We start from the raw sequence: 22,832 nt of genomic DNA, 5'->3' as shown, positions 1-22,832 counted from the left end.
AAAACATCCTTCCAGCTTTACGAAACCCCCTGGTTGTGACCTGGTCTGTTCTGATTGCTCACAGATCATGTCCTCAAGTTTTAAGCCTCCATCGAATTCTGTCAGCCATCCTTCTCGACTCTGGCAGCTGGACTTGACAGTAAGCTACAGCATCTGCGCCATGAGCATGCACATCTAATGCTTTTCCAATCAGGCTTTCAAGGCAGACTTCAGGGAGTTGAGAGACGTCTGTGCAGAGGTCAGGGAATTAGTTCAATTGGCTCAGTCCATTCGAGCCGACCTCAGTCAAGGCAGCGGCCAGAACCTCTTACCAGCACAAACTTTGACGTTGCAGTTATCCAATCCCCCTGTGATGGAAACTTAGTTGAGCTCTCCCCACCACCGTGGTCTGAGCCTGGCGTTGACCTGAGGACACAGGTGGGTGTCCTTGAACGGTCCAATCTGGGTGCAACTACTCATCAACCTGTCATGCCAGGGACTAGAAAGTGGATCACCATGAGCTTGAGGAGGCTAGAATCATAGCGGATGCTTATTTGAACTCACCTACCCCATTCAAAGATACAATGACCTTAACCTATTGTCCTTGAGAGTTTTGACTTCAAGTGAGGTGATATCTCCACCTTTCAGAGGTTTGCTCTTCATGTGCAGTCACTAGTGGGCCTCCTGAAGACCCTGGAACGTGATGGTGAATGGGAACTGAGTTGAGGGTCCTATGTTGTGCACTTCTGAGTAAGCTTCCTCCCGAGCAGTGAGCTGAGTTTCATTATCATATGTACCTCCAACCTGGCATGACCCCTAGTCTGGCTGACCTATAGAACTGTCTCCGTTATGAAACTTGCTGCCACAGCTATGATTCCAAGCCAATGCCTAAGGGCTCGCACACTCAGTCAGACTCTGGGAAGAGAACTGTGACCATCCTGCATGGGGTTGGAGAATTCCCGATTGAGACTCCCTTCCCTCGGAAAAATCCTGTTTCACAAACCAAGCCTGCTAAAGTGAAAGCTTTAAAGTAAAGCCTTCCTTTTACTTAAAACCATGCTGCGAGGTCTTCCTATTTGATCGCGTCCAGCCTTTACTTTTCATTGGTTCTAATCAGCCCCGTCTCATCACTCCTACAGAGCCTGTTCGATGGGGAGGCTTGTGCACCAGCTGCAGTTCATACACACCTAGGAGGACGCAGGGCCGCATACCTTTCATGGACTGGTCTCCTGTCACAAAATCTACTAAACTTTGGTGGAGTTTGGGAGAGGGAGATGGTATGTGTTAATTCAGCCTTGTACACAGTTTTGGGTACACAGTCAGTTCCCAAGGAAGACTTATTTACAGGCTTGCTGGAAGTGGAGGCAATTCTGAACTCAAAACCCTTAGGGTATGTGTCATCAGACTTGGCAGATGCTGACACGGTGAAGCCAAATAGTCTCCTCATGGGGCAGCCCAATGAGTCTCTGCCTCAAGTCGTTTTATCCAGAATCTGATATGTTGGGTCTCCACAACTGGAGACATTCCCAGATCCTTGGGTTACGATTCTGGTCCAGGTTCATAAGGGATTATTTTCCTAGCCTCTAAACTCAGCAGAAATGGCAAGCCTGTCCTCCTGACTTGAAGGATAAAACATTTGTTTTGTTCGTAGACCCTCAACTACCTTGGAACTTATGGCCTGTGAGACCAGTCATCAAGACCCACCTTAGCCCGGATGGTCATATCAGATCATCTGATGTGGGCCAGGTTAATACTTGACTGGTAGCAGCTTTCATTGAAGCAAAGAAGCTCTGCATCTTGAGTGGCAGCTGTATTAAAGGCTCCTTCAAGAGGGACTTTTATTATAAACGACAGTCGTAGCAATATTCCGGTAGCGAGCAGAGTAGTTAGTTGAGCTGCTGCAATCTGCTGTGTCATTGTGATCTGTTCGAGCCGCCAGCTGAAAGGATGTTAATTGTAGTTTGTTTGTGGTGATTGCTGCAGATGTAACATTAAGGTGTTAGTCATTGACCTTAAAATAAGCCATTTGCATTATATTTGAGTTTACTGTTCTGAACTGTACTCTATTTTATCTCTATGACATGCGCAGTGGCGGAGCCAGGATTTTTTCATGGGGGTGGCCAGGCAAGGGCCAGCAACCAGTCTAGGGTGGCACAGAAATTTTTATTATTTTAATTTAAAAATGAGTTTGACTATAAGCATTGGACTGTTTTAGTGCCTACACTACTGAATACAGTTAATTTATACTTATACTTGTAATTGAGATAGTAGTGAATTAGGAATCATGGAATACTGAGTGAATTTTTATCTTTTTTATTATTATTATTCACCACCTCAGGCATATTAATAAAGGGGCACATACTAAGTTCAACTTGCTCAGTTAGCTTGCTTCTGGTTCTCAAAACCCCCAATAGCTTGTTCTACATTGTTGTACCTTCATGAATGAGACATGCAGATAACTACTGTAGCTCAAAGATTAATCAACCTTCAGTGAATTTTATATAATCATTGAATTCTTCAACCAACCAGTTTGTCAAAAAAAAAAAGTTGCAACTGAAAAAGTTAACACTGCATATTAGTTGTCAAAATAAATATTGCAACAGTTCTATCATAGGCTACCTAAATTAAAAAGGGAAAAAAATGTCTCTTTTGAATCCCCATGTGCAAGAATGTGAACAAGGCGGAAGTCAACAGCACATAAATGCCAGAATGTAAAATTAGTTATTTTATGGGTTTAAAAATGATCCATTTTTGTCCTCTTTACAAATTAACGCCAGCTAGTACAAATGCACAGTGCTTATATTTATTTGTAGGCTACATTTAAAAATGACATCAGTTTGTGCCTTATATTGTGATCTCACATAGCAGATTATTTTAGTCAGAGTTGTAACAAATACATGATGCATGCATGCAGTTTTGACACAGCTTTAATCGCCTTTTTGATTATTTCACGAGTCAATTGACGTCAAAACACGCCGCATTTGCGCACCGTATTTGCACAGTACAACGTCTGACAGGACAGTAAAGTTAGTTTTACTGACATTTGGCCTGACAAAATCTCATCTTACCAAAGATAGCCAACTAATGTAGGACAACGCGCGCCGCTTTTCTCAGCATCTGACAGAAGTGTCACCAGCTTTCACACACATCTTTCAAAGTGGCATCAGAAAAGGTTTACGCTTGTTGTTTATTTGACTGCACACTAGCGACGGTCTTGCAACCCACCAGTTGAGAAACATTGACTATTTACTATGCGTATATCACTGTCTGTTGTTCTGCTGAAGCTCGTTCGGCACCTGCACATTTCCGCACTCGTTTGACTTGCGCTGGCGCTGAGGTGCAGTTGGAGTGCGCGTCTCACTTTTTTTTGTGTGTGGTCTTAAAGAGTACGGTTCTGCGTTAAAAAAATGTAATTCTTGACGATAAAAAAAGAGACAGAAACAGCAGTTGTGAGAGGGGTGGCCAAAGGGGTGGCCAAGCTTAGGCAAAGGGTGGCCACGGCCACCCCTGGCCACCCCCTAGATCCGCCCCTGGTGCATGCCCAGACATGTCTTGACCTGTAGTGATCATTTTGTGTTATTTAGATCAGTAATATTATTTAACATGTGATTATTTAGTCTTTATTAAGATACAGATCAATGTCACTGGTTCTTAAAGGTGCAGTCGAAATAGAAAATATCGGAGATCGTTGTTTCCCCCATTTTCTTTTTTGCATTTTCTGTGAGATACAGTACCTCGTTTCTGTTTATTACACTATCTATATGTTTATGTATAGAAACGTCACTTATGTGAATTGGGGATAATTATGTTGTACTATGTAACAGAGAATGCTTATTATTGTTTATATATTTAGTTTATTCATTATCTTTATTGTACTTTTTTCAGACTATGTACATCTTTGAATATACAACTGTGTTCCATCACTCTGCGTCCAATGCAGTGTTAAGCTGAGTACCTATCTCTTTATTTTTGCGCTCTGAAAAAGCTCCCAGGGTGGTTTACTCGTCCATTACCTCTCTATGGCGAGCAGGATGAGATTGAGGGACGTGAGAGAGTGGCGCGAGGCCGGTGGCGTGATTACTAATGAGCGACTCAAGAATGTATCTCTCACGGAGGAGCGGAAGCATAAAAGGCAGAGCGACGACAGTGGAGATCGAGAGAGGAACAGGCCTGAGTTTGTTGTTTTGTTTTATTATATGTGAAATAGCTGCTGTCTTTTACTTTCGTTTTGTATTTGTTTTATTTTATGTCATTAAAGTCGGCATGAAATCAAAATTGACCCTATTTACTTTGTTAGTGGATATTACTAGTCTTGTGGTGAACAATTAATCCGTGCTAGTTAATACACGGAAAAAAAATGTTTGCCGAAGTTATCTTTAATCAAAGTCTGAAAAGTTACATCCGGGTCTGGAATGGTTATTTTCCTGATGACATAGGCTTGACGGCTTGGGTTGGTTAAATGCTTAACCACTCCCCTCAAACCGTTACTCTGCTATGGGCGAGAGATGGAGAGGAGGAGCGCTAAAGTAAAACCCTGCCCTCTGTTCAATATTCCGTTTCACTCGGAAATGCGTCACAACACTTAAGAAAAGTCGCTTGCAACTTCCGTTTCACGCAGACTTTAAAGTCTTTGAATGTTGAATGAAAACCCGGGAACAAGGAGGAACGCGCTGTCAAAGAGCCCTCACCGCTGTGGGGAATCCGCGGTGCCATCGAGCATGGTGAGCTGTGGACGCTCGAGGCGGTGCGCTGGAGTGAGTTTCTGGGGGGACGGACGAGCTCGCTGCCGGCCGCCTGGGTGCTGGAGGGGCGGTTGCCGTCCGTGAGGGAGCAGAAGAGTCGCCGCCGTTCGTCGCGGACCGGAGCCTGCTGTCATCCGCCATGTTGGGAGGAGCAGGGCACGGGGGACTCCTTGCCGTACACCAGGCGGTGGAGGAGTGTCGAGCCGTCCACCGAGGGCTATCCACCGCCACCTGCAGGCACCGCGGAGAAGATCACCCAGCTCTCTCCACTCTCTCATCTCTGTCGCTCCTCATGCTTCTGTCTCCTTTTCTCTCGCCTCGTCTGTCCCCCAGGTACCGCAGCCACCGTGTCCGGTCCAACCGGAGGAGGAGGGCAGGGTTTCAAATAGAGCGCAGTCTCTGGTGTACCCCCTGGCCTGCGAGGGGTGATGGGGTATGTGGTGAGCAGGACGAGGTCGAGGGCCGTGAGAGAGCGGTGCGAGGCCGGTGGCGTGATTGATAATGAGCGACACGTCTCGTATCTCTCACGGAATATTATGCAAAATTTATCTTTTTGTGTTCAACAGAAGAAAGTCAATCATACAGGATTTGAATAACATGAGGGTATATGAATGATGACAGAATTTTCATTTTTGGATGACCTATTCCTGTAAGTTTTAGTGCTTCCTGTTTCGTAACACAAAAAGTCACAGTCACGGTCACTGAACTGTTCTACTGTTTGATTTAGGTCTATGATCAGTGAGTAAATTCAGCAGGAGCTGACAGCAGGTGTGTTCGTTTGTTGCGTTCAGTTGTGGTCAACTCTGATCATAGGGAGGACAGTACATGTTCTGATTGGACGCAGCAGTTGGAAAGAACTTGTCACATATTATCACTATATAGTGTGGGACTTGTTTTACATTCCCCTTTTTCACTTTTTACGTGTTTACAGATCAGTGAAAAACCAGTGAATTGTTTTGTCAGCTCAAAGAAACAAGCAGAGAAACACACCAACAGCACAGTCTCCTGCTTGCTTGTGTGGGTTTGTGTATGTGTGTTTATTTGAATCCATCATTTAATGTCATGCACGCATACTGATAGTTCTCATGCATATAAATACATTCATCTCTAACCATATCAAAAGGTCAGTACCAAAGTTCAAAGTGTAACAATCAATCACTGAATGTGCCTGATGTTTATTGCCCATACTAAACAAGCAATTGACAAGGAGACAAAATTGATTTAGTTTACCAAGGTTGGAAAAGGAATCTTTATAAGGTATTAAAGAGAAGGATAATTGCGGCTTTTCCTAAATCAAGCATTACTAATATGGCTCATATGCAGGGGGAGCTTAAGTATGAGGTCAAGAATGATGCCTCAAGTTGTGCAGCTTGTTGAGGAATAATCAACTTTTATTTTCTTAGGTGACCAGATTTATTTTGATTGTTGTAATGACTAGATGGATGATAATGGATTAAAATAATCCCTTAGACTTACTGAAATGGATACGAGTCATCTAGAGCTCAGAATATTATAGAGAAGTGGTTTTTACACTTTTCATGCCAAGTACCACTTCTGATAGCTTGATTAAATCTATATATCTCATAGTTTGATTAAGTTGGATCTTGGAGCTTGGAAGATTTCTGTACATTTTCATTAATAACAAAAAAAAAATGGAGTGCAGTATTTCTGATTGAGAAGCAATATATTGCCTTTCATAGATCACCTTAGTTTTTATGCTTTCTTTTTAAGTAGCCTACAGGAATAAAAAATGTATGCTCACAACAGCTGGAGGACATTGGTCAGTGTGTAACCGATTTACATCTCACAACTATTAGACTTTGCAAATCAGTATTATAATTTTACATCGATATGAAAAAATATTAAAATTTTGTGTGTTGTGTGTGTGTCCTACTGTAAGGGGATATAATATAGTTTTTTTACAGTATAAAAAATCATTATGTCTATAGAAAGCCCCCATAAAACATGAAAACAATTTCTAATCTTAATGTTTTTAAACTGTACTTGCAGATATTATCATATTAATGAAATAAAGGCCACTTAGCTGTAGACTACTTAGAGGGTACACTTTCATGACTATGCGTAACACAATTAAGTACAAATTTAAAAAGTGCACTTTGTAATAATGTAACATTTTATAATGTTAAACATTTTACTTTAAAGTACATTTTAAATAACTGTTTTAATAATCTCTTGTCATGCTTTAAAATATACACTCATTTTGATGCGTTGACTATAGCAGACTAAAGCACAAGTAAAGTACATGATTAAGTGTACATGTACTGTCATTTGATAATATATTTAAAGTTACTATATTTTAAATGTACTGACTTAAATATATAATTTCCATAATAAGTCATCTATTAACTGTAATCTATTTACACTGCCGATAAGTGTTTGTTTTTCACACGCTGTCTTGTATAAGACGCAGCACATATATTAATGTGTGTGATTTCTTCAGCTCTACTTTTTCCTTCCTCTCTCTCTCTCTCTGTGTGTGTGTGTGTGTGTATCAGTGAATGTGTGAAGCTGTCAGCTGGGATTTTTTTCAAACACTGAAGAATTAATTAAAAAGGTGTTGCAAACACATGACTCTAGACAACACAGACCCTTGCTCTCCTCTGACACCCCCTCCGTACTCGCTTCTCTGTAACTCTCCCTCTCTCTCTTGGCTATACCAGGATCAAAAATATATGTTATTTTACATAAACAAATAATGGTGAGAGTGTGCGTGGTGATTTGTTAGGACATGACTGTATTATAAATAAGAATGTAGAATGTACTGTAGCTCCCTGTCTAGGAGTCATAAATGACAATGGCACATGTCTCCCATCCCATAAGACCCTTGGGGTCACTGCTTGACATTCTGGGGATGAAAGTGTGAGAGAGACTAATACAAATATAATGAATAAGAAAGTCTCCTGAATACGTGAAAAAAATACTGTGGTAGTAGCAGTACTATGGTATCATTCCAGGTACTATGTTTTTGTACCATTATTTCTATGAAAGGCATCTGTGACATGTTGGTTAAACAATCATTTTGACTTTCTGCACTGGGTATGAACAGTATATTTACGGTAATTATAATGGAAACAAGGAGGGGCTAATTTAGCAACAATTCAATAAACAAGTAGTTAAAGGGTTAGTTAATAAAAGAACAATTCTGTCATTAATTAATCACCCTCATGTCGTTCCATGCATTTCAATAACATATTTCAAATCAACATTAAAGTCTGACAAGAATAGAGGTTGTTTTTATCCTCAAATATCGCTTAAAAAACATTATATTTCAGGTCAGTCCATTCAATGGGCAGGTGTAGAGCAAAGGCTGAGCTCAAGTTTCAAGACACCAATCACTTTATGGCTGTTTCTATGGTATATGGAGCTTCCAACAGCAGCTGCAGTGACACTGTCATCCAAAAATCAAGCTGTATTTTGTATCACGGTAGCCTACCGTAAAGATCAAATAAAGACTTTAAATGGATATTTGTCGTCACTGAGTTTCTTTTTTTATTCCGATTACCAGTTAAACTAAAAGACTTTGCTATTGTTCCAAAGAGTGTGATGTTAGTTTTAAGAAGCTCTAGTTCAGTGAAAATCAACATTGATAATTTTTGTGGAAATATTTATATCGATAATGTTGATGTTTCGAAACACCAATGTATAAGGTTAAAAGCAATGTTGTTTGTTCTGTCTCTTTTCCTGAAGCAACATTTTTTTGTTCTTCTTTTTTGGTATCAACTATTAATACCTGCAAAACAGGTTTTGTATCAGTATCTAAACTAGAGTGTATGATAGAAATGTGTATTTTATATGCTTTTTATTTTCAGAATGACTGTGTTGAAAGTAAAGGACAATATATTATACAGTTATTTATTTTATTAGGAGTATACCATATACATAAGATGTGGGCTCTTTATAACCACAATTTTCCTCATTTTATAAATGAGATGAAACTATAAATACAGTAAACCTTTTAGAGCAAAAAAAAAAAAAAAAGCACTGAAAACATAGAAAAAGGCATTTTTTTCTGGCAGATAATGTTGTTAAAATGTGACTGATATTTATTGTTTTTGGGGCACTGAACAAAAAAAAGATAAATTGATGACTTTGCTGATTGGCTCGTTTATTTAGAAGGCGGGACATAGATTTAGCCTGGCTCCGCCCTCCTACGTACTTCTGCTCAATTTTCATTTTAGACCAGGCTAACTTAGATCCACCATACTGGGAGTTTCAATTTAAAATAACATAAAAGCAGAAGCTTCATTAAAATCTATTTATATAAATTGTTCTTTGAAGTGGAATTGTTTTTCTAGGAGGAGGAACTTCTAGTTATAATATGCATTATTAAAACAGTGTTTTACGGTAAGTTACATCACATTCACTGTTATGCCGACGATACTCAGCTGTATATTTCTTCAAAACCTAACGAAACCAATTCACAAAATTATTATTAATGCATAGCTGATATAAAAAACTGGATAACTAGTAATTTCCTACTACTAAATTCTGAAAAAACAGAGATTATTGGACAAAACTTCCACACGTAATAATCTATAATACTGTCTAACACTTGATGGCTGCTCTGTTAAGTCTTCGTCGTCGGTTAGGAACCTGGGTGTGCTCTTTGATAATAATCTTTCATTTGAAAGTCACGTGTCTGGTATCTGTAAAACCACATTTTTTCATCTTAAAAATATATCTAAATTACGTCACATGCTCTCAATGAAAAATGCGAAACAATTAGTTCATGCGTTCATGACATCAAGACTAGATTCTTGTAATGCTATTATTGGTGGTGGTTGCCCTGCACACTTAATAAATAAACTACAACTGGTCCAAAATGCAAGTATGGAAGTATGACCATATTAGCCCCGTTCTGTCAACACTGCATTGGCTCCCTATTAATTATCATATAAATTTTTAAATATTGCTGATTACTTACAAAGCACTAAATGGTTTAGCTCCGCAGTACTTGAGCGAGCTCTTAACGCATTATAGTCCTTCACGTCTATTGCGATCTCAAAATTCCGGCCAGTTAATAATACCTAGAATATCAAAATCGACTGCTGGCGATAGATCCTTTCCCTCTCTAGCACCAAAACTTTGGAACAGTCTTCCTACTATTGTCCGGGAAGCAGACACACTCTGTCAGTTCAAAGCTAGATTAAAGACACATCTCTTTGACCTAGCATTCACATAATACATTAGACTTCTATAACTCAATGTTAGGCTGCATAGATTAGGTCAGCCGGAACTGGGAACACTTCCCTTAAATCCTGATGTACTACTTTTACTGTCTTTGTTTATCCCGAGGTTTTCCCGCAGCCTGCCGGATCCAGGCCGGATCCAGTTCTGACGAAGGACTTTCGCCTGGACCCGATGACAACGCAAGAAAATATAAATATATAATTTCACTCAACTAGCCTGTCACTTTGAAGAAAAAAAATCCATCCTTCTAACCCTTTTCACTGTTTGGGGTCAGGCTGACCCCAATGGACTTTTCCTTCATTTTTTAAAAGTGTTACCTTCATCTCAGGGGCATGAAACTCTGTGACTTTTCCTAAATAATCTATCTAAACATGCACAAAAAACTGGGCTTGATTTGGTTGTTCTAAAGGTGTGTTTTACCGTTTAAGGTGTTTGGGGTCAAAATGACCTCACATTGAAAATGAATGGGAAAATGAAAAAAATGACTTTTTTTATTTTGTTTGTCAAAAAAATAAAAGTAAATTCATTATAAATCTGAAAATTTCTACAAATAAACCAAGGTCTGCTCCTAGAGCATAAATAAAAAGTAGAACGAACTTTCTGTCTTATACACACACACAGACACACACACACAAACACACAAATGTATGTGACTGCAAAAGAGAGCATTTTTACAGAAATTGGCCAATAAAATAAACAAACCTGTCATAAATCTAAAAAAATTTACATTTAAATCAAGGTCTGGGCCTAGAGCATAAACCCAAAGTGGAACGAACTTTCTATCTCGTACACACACACTGCATAATAATAATAACCCACACTGCAAAAGCAGATAATTCAAAATATATATCAGAAAACAACAACAAATTCTAACTCTGACAAAACTACAGATTTTTTATGTATTTCAAAATGTTGAAATAAATATTCACAACATATCATAAATTTGTGAGGAGAAGTGGAAGCATCAAGAAAAATAAAGTGAAAATGAATGAGTCTCTATGGCCCTCTCTGGATACATGTGGTCATTTCACTTTAGTTCCGTAAATAGGTAAAAAACATAAAAATTTCCATAAAAACACAGCATAAATGTATAGTTGAGAAGTAAATAAAAAAAATGATATATAGTTTTCCATATAAAAAAAATATATATTTCCTTATGCAATCGCTCTTTAAAAGTGTGGGGTCAGTCTGAGTAAGTGTTATTCTTTTTTAACAGTGATTAAGGGTTAATTTAAAAGTTATATTCAGCCATTTAGTGAAGGTGATGGATGTAGTCTATATACAAATTTGGCGTAAGGTCTTCCTTCATTTTTAATTTGTAGCTGGTGCGCATGGTATCTTGGTAAAGTTGTTGGCGATCAAATATTCAATATCTCTACTCTCCATAATTAAGGTAGTTGCTAGATTATCAGCGGGAGCAGTTTCAACAACTATCACATAATTTATGTCTCTGTGAATGATTGGTTGATACCGAGGGAGGCTAGTCTCCTCTGTAATGTATTTTTTTCTCAACACTCTAACTGCTGAAAGTGAAATACTCAATGGTGATTGGCTGATTTGACCAACGGAGGCAAAAGTCTCTGGCTATAAATTTGCCTCCCCCTCCCTTCAGACTCCTCTTAGCACAGATTTACGAATGGCAGATTCGACACTTTCGTTGGAGGAGCAATGGTGGTTTTGACTGATATTTTATGATATTACAATGGTGAAATTACAAAACCGAAAAATCACATTCTAGGACATCAAATGAAAAACTGGGAATTGTATTAACATTAATTCATCCTTCTCCTATTTTTTTTACCTCAGAATATGTAGTAGGCTGTGCCTCCATTGCCTCCCCTGACGAGCCGCCACTGGTCACGAGTTACAAAGAGCCAGCTCAAGTTTATTCACAGTACTGCCTGCCTGCTAGACTTCCATTGTAAGTGTATCAGTATAAACATGTTTCTTATTCATGTACACACTTGACGTTATGGTAAAACTTTATTTTGATGGTCCCTTTTGAACATACTGTTGACTATAAGTAACTTTGCAACATGTCAACTAACTCTCAGAGTATTATAGACTGTTTTGCACCTACGTCAACTAGGGTTCTAACCCTAACCTTACCAGTCTACTAATACTCTACTAACACTCTAATGAGAGTCTGTAGACATGTAGGTGCAATGTTACTATAGTCAACAGAATGTGTTAAAGGACCCATCAAAATAAAGTGAATTATCTGTATAAGTTATCTGTAATTGACAGCAGGCCAACATTTCTTTAAATTCTAATCCGAGTATATGTTTCTCCGCATGTTGGGTGCACAGCAGCATCTCTTTATAAGCCTCATACACTATTCATTTAATAAGCACTAATTAGAGACATGTTCAGAACACATGAAAGCTCTCTGCGCTTCTGAGAAAAGATTTGTACTGAGGGAATTCTTGTTTCTGAGGAAGAGAAGACACATCTTTACTTTCCTATCTCAAACCTAATGTTCCCATAGGCTACTTCTCTCCTTCCCACTCGTTTTGCGCTCTTTGTCTCTCTCCTTCTTCTGTCTTCCTCTGAGGAGAACACTTTGATTTCTGAAAGCTTCTCCAGTGAGGTCCCTGAGGGACAGACTCAACATGAAAACAGCTTCTTCTGCTCTCATATCTCTCCTCTAAACCAGCCATCACGACATGTACGGTAAACGGTTTAAACAGAGACAGCGAGCGATGATCTGACTTTGGCAGCTGGAATCCAGTGTAGAATTTGAGAGTTATAATTTGGAAGTCAGATTGCATTTGCAAGGAAATACAGTAGCAGTCCTTGCAGGGAGGAAAGTGTGTGTGTGTGTGTGTGTGTGTGTGTGTGTGTGTGTGTGTGTGTGTGTGTGTGTGTGTGTGTGTGTGTGTGTGTGTGTGTGTGTGTGTGTGTGTGTGTGAGAGAGAGATAAGCACCTAATAAGCATTTTAAGGCCCGTTCTGATTGGCTATCAATGTATTTTTATCATTCATCAGCTAGACAAAAATCGTTCATAAATTGATCCGAACGATTGTTATTGTTCCTCAGTGCCGTTATCGTTGTAGTTGTGGACTCTGCTATTCTTTCATATTTAGAACAAGTTTTAGAACTATATATTTATCATTATCGTCCTTGTTGTGCCTTTAGAAGGATATCTGAAGGAACATGTGACACTGAAGACTGGAGTAATGGCTAATGAAAATTCAGCTTTGCCATCATAGGAATAAATTACATTCTAAAATATATTAAAATTGAAAGCAGTTTATTTGAATTGTAATAATATTACCAACGCAATCTCATGAAAGTGCGTATCTATACCACAAATGTTATTTCTCGTGCCATTTATACGGCAAAAATAGTTTTTGCGTGCATATGATACGCAGTTTTCGCGTAGCATATGCACGCAAAAATTTTTTTTTGCCGTATAAATGGTACAAGAAATAACATTTGTGGTATAGATACGCACTTTCATGAGATCGTGTTGGAGCAGAAGAGACTTTTGAACAGTGGTGTAAAGTTACGTGTTCATCTCATAAACCTGTGCCAGTATGAATTCCTTTCTTCCATGTAACAAAAAAGAAGATATTTTGAAGAATGTTTGAACTGTTATATGAATGAAAGTTGCTAACCACTGACTTGACTTTTTTATTCTTTTTTTAGAATATCTTCTTTTGTGTTTTGCAGAACGAAATGCATACATGTTTGAAACGACATGAGGGTGAGTAAATATTTGGTTTGAATCATCCCTTTAAGGCTGAATGAACAACAAAAGTTTGAAGTTTGAGTGTAAACGTTAAGCAGTTTAATAAGTTTAAAAAGAAAGGTTAGGGTATAAGAACAAACCCAAAGCAGAATGTTCGAGGAGTATCAATGCATTGCGGTCTTGCAAGCACTGTAATAAAGTTTGTGGTGTGATTAGTTGTGTGTGTGGTGGTGGGCCTCCTCGTCTGGGATCGGCACCAACTCTGCAGTGACGTTTACTCCTGTGAGGAGCTGTCAACATTTAAAAGACGCACAGCAGAGATGGTTCACTGTGAGTGAATACTTGGCACAACATTGGGAGCCTTCACTCTTTCCATACTGGAAAAAGACAGAGGAAACGCGGATGGAACAAAAATGGGCAAAATGTGAAAAGAAAAAGAGACAGAGAGGGAAAGTGTGAGCAATGATGGAGAGTAAAACTCATTGGAAAGACTGATCTAGTGTGCTTGTTTTTTTCAGTGTGATGGTCACGGCTTCTTACACAATACTGAAGAAAAAATAGAAATCACAACAGAAAAGTGCAAAGATAAGAAGAGGGAAAGTCAGGCAGGAAAAAAAAAAAAAAACAAAGATCTCTTTTGTTCTCAGCTGATTGTTTTCAATACTGTTAACATCATTTTTGCAACCCAAGTCGTCTCATCACCGTCAAACTCGTGAATCATGAGGAAGGAGTGAAACTAGTGGAGTTAAGTGTCTGAAAACATTACATTCAGTGTGTATATTTGTTTTGAAAAGAACGTTTTTTTCCATAATAGGTTCTCTTTTTAAAAGTATGTTACAGGGTACTTCTTTTTCACAAGGGCAACCACTAAGCAATAAAACATTGCTCTGGATAATATGTAACTAGATTGTTTTCCTTATGTGAAAATGTTTTCCCCCACACACACACATCCCTGGTGTTCTGTAAAAAAAACAAAAAAAAAACATGTGAACTGATCTCTGGCACTGAAATGAGCTAGAAACATAAGAAATCAATTGTTTTTCTATGTGGGACATATGGATTGTTTTTATTGTTTCTCATCATCTGCAGCCCAAACACACACTAACAGGAAACACTGATTCTGAATCAATATCTGCTTCTCTGACGTCACAGTTCAAATTTAGAAGTCTGAACTAGCTGTGTGTTTTAAACCCTAGTATTCAGGCATCACGAATGTACTCTTAAGCTAAGATTGATCCGAACAGGCTGGAAACATGCTATCTTAAAAGATACCTACTTTTGGCCTTCTTGGAGAAGCCATCTCAGAATTCACTGCATCGAGCTCAGTGAAAAACATTACTCCAAAATGGCTGATCCAAGAAGCTGAGGAAACTTCGTTGGTTAGAAAATAATACAGTTGTGAAATAGTTGAGTCTCTTGTTTACTTCTCAAGTCATTCACATAAAGTTCCATTTTGGTTAGGCCTTAAGGACAAGTTATCGTGTTCCATTTGCGCTGTTATTTAATGATTGTTTTGTGTAAAAATGCATCAGACGTTTTTTTTTTTAGAAACATCCTGATCCCAACATTCCGTTCCATTCCATTGCGCTCCGCCAAGCTGTTTTTGACCTTAAGAACATGTTCTATGTGAACTTCCCAATGGCTGCCTATGTAGTAGCCAGTGAGGTGACTCACTGGAAGAGAGCCAGTATCACCACACAATGTCTGATCTGATGTGATATCAGTCCAGCCAGACTCATACTGACCTTTGTCTAAAAGTGCAGGTGGTAAATGGGTTATTCTCTCTGTGTGTGTTGGTGTGTGTGTGTGTGTGTGTCTCTAATGTGTGATTTAACATAAAGGTCAGTTGTCAACTCTGAGAGATGTTAGATATTGCCCTGTGGAGATTTTTAAAAATCAATTTATTGCATCATAATAGACATATCTCCGATTGACTGACTAAATGTAGGTCACGTGATAACACTGGTACATTAAAGGGTTTGACGTCAGGCTTTTTAAATGCGTTTTGTTTGAGAGAGATGGATATCCTTTGCTCTCTGAGGGTGTTTATTTGGTTCAAGGTATTTAATTGTACACAGACTGTTGCCCTGCATTATGCTTTTATGAAATTTGTTTTGGTAAAGTATTGGCTGAGAGTCGTGCCATGTTTTATGAAGTGTTCTCCAGACCCCCTATAGATAGTCTAAGCCTCAGACGTCATGTCCACGGACCGCTGGCTGAACGTCTGATGGATATGGCACACTTACTGGAAACACTTCAGGATTTTCTAAGTCGTCATCTGATTGATTGAATTCTAGAGGATGTCCTGGTGACGTTTCCGCCTGGAAACAAAGAAGCCATGAGGCCAAACCCCTTTATGGAAAATAATGTGGTTGTGTTTACAACTGTGACAATGAGCACTTATCAGGATCTACTAAACACTTGGGGCCCTATTTTAACGATCTGAAGTCAAAGCGCAAGTAACTTTGTGGGCGGATCCCGGCGCTGTTGCTATTATACCGGCGGGATAAATGACTCTTGCGCCCGACGCAAATCTAAAAGGGGTTGGTCTGAAGTAGCTTCATTATTCATAGGTGTGGTTTGGGCGTAACGTGAAATAAACCAATCAGAGCGTCCTCTCACATTCCCTTTAAGAGCAGGCGCGCTTGTTCCAACGCGGATGGCTATTATAACGGCGGATTTGCCAGGCGCACGCCAGGAGCGGTTAACAGCCAAGGAGACTGACGTTCTCGTCAGGACCGTAAAACACAGAGAAGTGACATTGGGGATGATGGGAGAAACCCACCCAAATTAGCTTCGATTAAAAAGGCGTATAATTTGGGTAAATGTTTAGCCTAATCTAGATTTTTTTTTTTATCTAGATATATTTTTTACATCTTCACGGACACAACAATGATTTCCCTCGTGTGTTAATATTTATCCTTGTAATAATGTATGATTTGCAAAAATGAAAACTGCTGCATCTGTTTATATCAGAGAATCAAAGTGTATGCGCGTTGTTCACACGCAACATTATGGCCAAGCACGCGTCCTTAAAATTTCTTATGACTAATGCACAATGCGCCACTGTCTTTAGACTGGGTTTTTCCTGGTCAGTGGCGGAATTGTTTTCTAAAACTAGAAAAATAGCACCAGGGAACTTTTGCGCCGGAACACGCCTCCTCTTTTCGCCGAACCGCCCCCGCGAGTGCAAGCTCATTCCCTAATTTACCGACGTGCTTCTGTGGAGGGAAAAGTCCGCTGTGCGCAGGTGCAAAATAGGAATGATACATGCGTCAGTGTACAAAGTCAATTGCGCTGGGTGCAAGATAGGGCCCTTGATGTTGAAGTGAAGAATGTAAAGTTTGCGGCATAAACTCCTAGAGTTTTGCACACTGGCCGTTATTGTAGGGACATTGACGTTACATCTTCATGCCCCTAAACATGACGTGAACAAAACTAACTGTGATTGGTTGGTTTACATTTTAATCAGATGGCCTCTGGCAAGTCCTTGGCCAATGAAAGCTGCTATGGAGTCCAGATCTTCTGCCATCAGTCTGACTACACGAGACTACCCTATAGAGGGCTGCAGGAATGAGTCCTAAAACCTGGAAATGTGTAAGCATTTCTACACTTCCAGTTCCACTGTCCCAAATTTGAATCGGTTTTTGATTAACTGCCTGAAATAAGGTATGTGGTTAACACAAGCTCAATACATTTTCACAGTTAATTTTATGACATAAGAAGCTACTACTTGTGAGTTGTGATATTTATAAGGTTTTATGTGTCTCAGGTTTTTCGGTGACATAAAACGTCATCACTCCAAACAGGAAAACTCATCTACTCACTTGTGTTTAATCAGGCTCATGCAAACTCCTCTAAGTCAAACTTTCCAACAGGATTTTAAATAAAGATTAAAAGAGTTGTCTGAAGCTTAGTGGTGGTAATGTTAAGGCCACGTAACTCGTATAGTCGTTTTATAGCTTACGTTTAGCTTTTTTACTTTTGCTGATTGCATAGAGGCTTCAAAATTCATAGAAGTTGTGTTCATTTGTGAAGATTAGCATGATGAACAAAGTGTGAAAGAATCATAAACTTTTGTTGGTCGCAGAGCTTATTTTATGCAATTATCCAAAAATCACTTTTTGTTGAGGAAACCAGGGTGGTGCCATCACTCATTATAATTCGTCATCACTCAAGTCTATTGACTTTACAATCTAAATAATGATTTACAGCAAACTTGTGTCCAAATATATTGTGTTTTTCAGACAAAAAAAATACATTTACAAATCCTTTGTGAACGACACAACTGTGTTGTGTAAATGCACTCTGAAAGTGCTCTTATACAATGATGACTAGAATAGAGAAAGCTTTGACCGAGTATTTGACAGACAGGAATGAGTATTATGTGTTCTGAGGGTGTGGAAAGAGCTGTCAATTTGACCCCAATTATTTTAAATGGGTTTATATGCATCATTTTATTCCAACAACTATTTCAAAACAGAAGCTCAATTTAATATTGACAGTATTCTGTTCTGAAGACAACCCTAGCTTGAAGAAAAAAAACTAGCTTACCTTTAAATTAACTAGTGTGTAATTTTGGTCAGTTTGCCTCCATCTAGAAGTAATAAACACTACATATAGTGAACCAATAGAAATACCAATATATTGCCAAACTAGTTTGAAAACCAATTTATTGGCAAAAAAGTCTGTCCATATTATGCGTATTTTGCAAAACACTTCTATTAAAGGGATCGTTCACCCAAAAATGAACATTCTGTCATCAATTGCTCACCCTCACGCCGTTCCAAACCCGTAAGACTTTCATTCATTTTCGGAACACAAATGAAGATCTTTTTGATGAAACCTGAGAGATTTTTGTCCCAACATTGACAGTCCAAACAACTAGAACTTTGATACTTGTTCATAAAGAGATAGTAAAACTAATCCATATGAATTGAGTGGTTTTAGTCCCAATTTTATATGATGGACTTAGGATTGAATTTAGGCTTTTATATATAAACATTCAACTCACACATCAGTTGTGGTAAACGGAAGCTCAAGCATGTTCGCGTTACGTGTGAGAACCAATGAGGTTCATTCTCGCGTGTTACACAGCATGGTTGAGCTTCACAAAAACCCATGAGGTTCATTTTAGCATGTTACGCACCGTGTTTGAGCTTCCGCAAGAGGTTTGTTCTCGACTGTGTGTTATGCATGTTCCGTTGAGCTTTGCTGATCAATGTTTATATTTGAATAAAAGACTGAATTAAATTTGTTAATTTATATAAAGCGATCGAGTTTCTTCAGAAAATTTGGACTAAACCGCTCAATCCATATGGATGAGTTTTACGATCACTTTATGAACTTTTAGAAGCTTCAAAGTTGTAGTTAGCTGTCTGAGGGACAGAAAGAATTCATCAAAAAGATTTGTGTTCCGAAGATGAACGAAAGTCTTACGGCTTGGAACGACACGAGGGTCAGAAATGATGACAGAATAAAACATTTTGGGTGAACTATCCCTTTACTTGTTTGCACATAGCACCCCCCCCCCCCATCCCCCCCCCCCCCCTCAAGCGCTCATTGCAACAACTTGCTAAACGTATTTTTTATGATTTATGGATTTATGTTTTATTTGGTTTTCTTGATCTTACGAACCAAAAACCAAAGACAAAGACACAATCAAAACAAAATAAAATGTAGAAATAATACTACTAATACATACACACAAACATGGAACAAAAAAAATCCTGCTGACTTCTAAACAACAATCTCATCTGTGTACAGTATACATCCGTCTACTCAAAAGCTAAAATTCTTTGAAATTACACCTTTTTAGTGTTGACTGCATAACAATGACTCCTCACTGTTTAAATATTTATTTTAATGTGTGTTACAGTGCATTATACACTACAATAATTCATCAAAGGATGACACCATACGCCTCCACAGATGTCTGGACTGAGCCCAGAATACCAACTGACCCTATAAAGTCCCACTGTGGTGTGCTTAATGTCATATTTGATATCACACTGAGTTTCTAAAATTACAGTTCCTATCTTTAATATCTTGCATATACTTGTCTGTTGACTGACAAAAAGCCAATCAGACGATTAGCATGAAATCAGATCTAATTGTGTCTCTGAATATACTCAACACCACACACAATGAGAGATTTAAAGAGTTAAATGTTCATCTGCTGTTTGTGATATCACTGTGAGCAGCTGCTCTATGATTATTTAGACGTTGGTGAGTCTAAAATAGACAACAAAGCAAAGAAAACCATGAGTAGAAAGATGACAGGCCAACCAATGTCAAATATAAGTGTCCTCCTCCAGTAGTGAAGCCAGAACAGCCCGGGGTGATTATGTGGATTTAAGGAAGTCTTTGAGGGCAGAGTTACGCTCCCTCTCGTCTGGCACGCACGTGCGTTTTCCAGACTCGGCAGAAACCGCAGGAGGTTTGCACCCGGCTGCTGATTTTTAAATGGAAGCTAACAGTTTTTACGTCCCTTCCAGCAGATCTTGAAATGTCAGACGAACCCAAATATCTCGCTTAATATAATGCGAACGATGCTTAGATAAGTAAAGCAAGTCTGTCATAATCTGATCTGCCCACACTTCCCTATTAAGATGTATCAACCATTTAGGGTCAACAAAGTATTAAACTTAAAGGGACATTTTCTTTCTTTATTTTTTATGTTTCAACAGTTTTTGTCCATAAATGGAAGCCAATAGTGTCCAATACAACAAACACTGAGACATTTTTCAAAATATATTATTTTGTGCTTCAAGAAAGTCATACAGATTTGGAGATGTGAAAAAGAAGTGCACTTAATTGTATTGCGCACTTGTAGTGAACTTTAAATCTTAAAAATATATATTTTTTTACAAATGGTAGGCCTTCTTGCAGATAATACAATATTAATGAAATAAAAGGACACTTATGTGTAGGCTATTTAAAGAGTTTCTTCTTATTTTAATTACTATTTATTCATGAATTTGAACTTTTTAAGTTTATTAACACTTTAAAAAGCGAACTTTGTAATAATGCCAAATTAATGTTTTACTTAAAAGTAAAATTCAAAGTAAGCATTTTACATATTACATTAAAATTTTATATATTTTTCAAAACAAATCAGAATGATTTCTGAAGGATCATGTGACACTGAAGACTGGAGTAAAGATGCTGAAAATTCAGTTGTCATTAAGGAATGTAAGATTATTTTGCAAAACTACTGTTTTTACTGTATTTTTTATTAAATAAATGCAGGCTTGGTGAGCATTAGAGACTTCTTTCAAAAACATACAAATGTTTTCAAACTTTTAACAGCTACTGTCTGTATGCTGTATGCTACGAACATGAATGATACCTAAAATGCAGCTTGTTGGTGTGCTACTACTTATGTAACCTAAGTAATCTTACTCCGTATAAAAACAATATACTGTAGGTCAATGGAAAGTTATTATGATCGACAACCAAATGTGTATGTTTGCACACATTCCACAGGCTCAAATCCAAGCAAATCTCTGGACGCACAAGCAATAGCCGACATGTTTACTGTCTGCTTTGGTTTAACCTTGTTATTCATTCAGCACATTTAGGCCGGGTTTCACAGACAGGGCTTAGACTAAGCCAGGATTAGGCCTTAGTTAAATTAGGACAAAACATGCCTTAGAAAAAAACATTACTGGTGTGCATCTTGAAACAAAACAATGGTTGCTTTCAGTTAAAACCGCTCAAACATGCATTTTAGTCTGGGTCTTTTAGTCAATCCTTAAGCCTTGTCTGTGAAACCGGGGGTTGCTACAGACATGAATTGTACTTCAATTGGTGCAGCTTGTTGAAGAGAGTGTTACTATTACTTTTTTAACCAATCAAACTAATAGTTTTCAAGGAAGTATGAAATGGATGACAAAAGTGCATAGCATTATAATTCTTCTACAGACAAAAAGTAAGTTAAACAGGTTTGGAACGACATGAGTGTGAGTAAATGAATTTTCATATTTGGGCTAACTATTCTAGGTGAGCTATTATGACCTGGGCAACTAAGTAACCACCGAACAACTAGCCAGAGAACACAGTAACAACTACCCAGAAAAGTGTGCTAAAAACACTTAGGCATCACTCTAGCAACAACATAGCAACACCTTGGCAACCATCCATGCATGACACCAGCAGCATGGCAGCAATGTTTGCAGGATAAGTGACATTCATGTTTTCTTTTTCCCTGAAAATTTTAATGAAGTTGGAACTGCAGATAAGCCCTAAGCCAAAACCTAAAAACCTTTAGCATTAAAAAAAAAAAAAGTAACTTGTAACATTTTTTTTCTCTCTCTCTTCCTTTTGAAGATGTAAAAAAATTAGTTTTTTATCTGAGTTCGCTTCTGGGGGCTATTTTGTACATAAAGAAGAATAGCTGGGTCAGAAGCAAACAAAACAAATGTCTAGGTACAGACGACCCATGCCACTGAAGCTGCCCCCCTCCCCCTTCTGACCACAGTCTCAGTCTCAGTGGGGGACTTCCTGTCCAGAAAAGCTCTCAGCCTGAGTCAGTCCTGCCAGATTCCCCATAACCCTGATGTGTTTGTGTGAGGGTTACTGGCTCACTCTTGGCTCACACACTCTCACATCTTTCCAAATGGATGCTTTATAATTATAGAAGCCATTTATTTTTAAGAGTAATGCATATTCATTTTGAAAATGGAGCTGTGGAGAACAATTCTGTCAGTCACATCAAGACAGGGGGCCCTATTTTAACGATCTGAAACGCAAGTATCAAACGCGAAACGCAAGTATATTTGTGGGCGGATCTCGGCGCAAATCTAAAATGGGTTGGTCTGAAGTAGCTAGAGCTACATTACTCATAGGTGTGTTTGGGCGTAACGTGAAATAAACCAATCAGAGCGTCATCTCACATTCCCTTTAAGAGCAGGCGCGCTTGTTCCATGGTGGATTGCTATTATAACGGCGGATTTGCCAGCGCACGCCAGGACCGGTTCACAGCCGAGGAGGCCGACGTTCTCGTCAGGGCCGTAAAAGACAGAGAATTGACATTGTATGAGGATGGGAGAAACCCACCCAAATTAGCTTCGGTTAAAACAGCGTATAATAATTTGGGTAAATGTGTAAGCTAGATTTATGCCTATTTTTTTTCACATCTTCATGGACGCAAGTTCAACAATGATTTCCCTTGTGTGTTAATATTTTTCCTTGTAATGTATGAT

At 38.6% G+C, this 22,832-nt stretch overlaps 1 protein-coding gene across 3 annotated transcripts in view; it reads right to left on the bottom strand.

Annotated features, from left to right (window-relative positions):
- The window catches only part of tnfaip8l3 (tumor necrosis factor, alpha-induced protein 8-like 3), a 53,912-nt gene that overhangs the window by 12,193 nt on the left and 18,887 nt on the right, over positions 1–22,832 (bottom strand). The gene's annotated exons all lie outside the window — the stretch shown is intronic.

The sequence above is a fragment of the Phoxinus phoxinus genome (genome assembly GCF_949152265.1).
Source record: "Phoxinus phoxinus genome assembly, chromosome: 8".
In the NCBI taxonomy this organism is placed as follows: domain Eukaryota; kingdom Metazoa; phylum Chordata; class Actinopteri; order Cypriniformes; family Leuciscidae; genus Phoxinus; species Phoxinus phoxinus.
This window is presented reverse-complemented; position numbering and strand designations above follow the sequence as displayed.